Source organism: Bos indicus, chromosome 3, assembly GCF_029378745.1.
Source record: "Bos indicus isolate NIAB-ARS_2022 breed Sahiwal x Tharparkar chromosome 3, NIAB-ARS_B.indTharparkar_mat_pri_1.0, whole genome shotgun sequence".
Classification (NCBI taxonomy): Eukaryota; Metazoa; Chordata; class Mammalia; order Artiodactyla; family Bovidae; genus Bos; species Bos indicus.
The window spans coordinates 102218901-102221274 of record NC_091762.1 but is presented as its reverse complement, the minus strand read 5'-3'; the positions used below and the strand labels follow the sequence as shown (position 1 = coordinate 102221274).

Here is a 2374-nt window from a genome sequence, read left to right as displayed (position 1 = left end):
ATGCTGGCCCCTACACGCCCAGTACTCATTTATCTTAGGACTAGGATTTGTACCTTTTGACCACCTTCATTGAATTCCCCCACCCTTTTCCTTCCTTTTTAAAGCTGAACAATAGTTCAGCTATACACCACATTTTCTTTATCCCTTCACAGACTCAAAGCTTTTGAGATATACAAAGTCTTTCCAAGGCTGAAGAGATACAGGCTGTTTCAGTGGCTATGTGACAGCTGCTGGGTGTGGTTTCTGAATAGAAGAAAGAGGGGTCAGGATCTCTGCCAACTCACCTAAATAGCCAGAAGGTTTCATCTCTGCTTTCAAAAATTCTGTTTACTTAAACTGAAGAAACAATGTGCAATTGAGATTTATTTTTAATGAGAGAGGGGGAAAGTTATGGTACTTGCTAGAAATTATGAATAATTATTCTTTTAGAAAAATTTAAAGTGCTAACCAATAAAGAAAAGGTAAAATTACCCTTTATGCACAAAGACTGGATTTTCCTGTGAAATTTTAGTTAAGTGGAATTAAGTTGCTGAGATTTATAGAAATTCTGCCAAGTATGTATTAAAAGGTATTGAATCAAGGTGAAATAAGCTCTATATCCATCCAAACTGCAAACAGTTCCAGTTTTCTCTTTTGATTTGCAATTTTACATACTTTTAAAGGGAACTGCTAAAGTGAATTTAATTGTCAAAGTACTAGAGGGTTGACCTATACCCTTTTGTTCAGGTAACTGTGGGAGAAGATTGGCTGGAGGTTTCAGAAAACAGATTTTGGTGCTGAATGTAAGAGAGTCCCTCCTCTAACATGAACATTAAAAAAAAATTAATTTGAAATCTGTGGAAGCTGTTTCAACTGTAACCAAGACAGAATTTCAGATATGTAAATCCAACTAATAAATATCTTTAGTTTGAACATTCAAAATATCGATGTTTATTCACCACATTCACAAATTATAAGAAAAATCATATGACAGTTTCAATAGACATAGAAAAAGCACTTGATAACATTTACTATCTATTCATGAACACTCCTAACAAACTAAGAATAGAATGACATTTCCTTAGCCTGATAAAAGCTGTTTACAAAAACCCTGTAGCAAGCAACAAAGCTTTCCTTTTGAGATTGGAACAAGACATGAATGCCTGCAATCATCGCTTCTATTCAGCACTGTCCTTGAGGTCATAGTCTGTGATGTATGAAAAGGGAAAAATGAAAAGATAAAGGACTGGAACAGAAGAAACAAAATTGGTGTTATTTGAAGACCCTATGATTTGAGGTATTTAAAAACCTTAAATAATGTAAAGATTAAATAAATAAAACAGCACAGTTGCTAGATATAAAATCAGCATTAACAAAATCAATTTTATTTCTATATTCCTGAAGAAAACAAAAATTGAAATAAAAAACTCACAATGGTATTAAAAAAAAAAAAAGAAGTCCTAGGAATATGTCTACCAAAATATCTACAAGACCTCCTCAGGAAAAATGGTAAAACTGTAATGATAGACATTACAGAAGATCAAAATAGTTTATGTGCTGCCAAAGTGGGCACTACAGAAGATCTAGAGAGACAGAAAGACATGTTTATGGATTGGAAGAATGTATTTAGTCTCTTCAAATAAATTTATAGATTCAATGCAATCCCAAAGAAAATGCCAACATGACAAGTATATTGTAAAACATTTGTGGGAATGTCATTGGATAGGAATTACCAATGACGGGAACAACGAAGAAGAGGGAGGAGTGATCTGTGGACTAAACAAAACCCGTGCACAACAGCATCCCTGTGTGTCTAGCACCTAAGTCCCTCTGCCATTTTGCCCAAGAGAAAGACTGAAGGGGATGCTGGAGGAAATAAAGCCGAGGTGAAGGACAAACCACAGAGAAGATCTACGAGGTAATCACTAAACCTGCTCCTCCAAAGTCAGAGCCCAAGCCTAAAAAGGCACTTGCAAAGAAGAGAGAGAAGGCACCCAAAGGGAAAAGGAGTGATGCCAGCCAGGATGGGAATAACCCTGCAAAAAATGGAGCTGCCAAAACCGACAAGGCGCAGAAAACTGAAGGTGCTGGAGATACCAAGTGACATTTCATGATTCTTGTTTCCTCTCCCATTCTACCTCCACTCTCATCCCCATCTCTGTACTCCTCTCCTCAGCTCCATTCCCCATCCCTACAGATCCTTATTTCCATCTTTATTCTCATTCCGATCTGTATCCAATCCTCAGATTCTATCCCATCCCCATCTCTATCTGGTCTCCATTCCATCAGCATCTCCATCTTCATTTTTGTCTTCAGCTTCATTCATCTTTATCATCAGTTCCCGCTTCTGCCAGGGTATATTTCTACCCTTTTCCACTACCCATCCCTGGTGATG

The 2374-nt window shown here is 37.1% G+C and overlaps 1 pseudogene; it reads left to right on the top strand.

Moving 5' to 3' along the window:
* Positions 1-2160, top strand: LOC109556889 (non-histone chromosomal protein HMG-17 pseudogene; annotated as a pseudogene).
* The last annotated feature ends 214 nt before the right edge of the window (positions 2161-2374 follow it).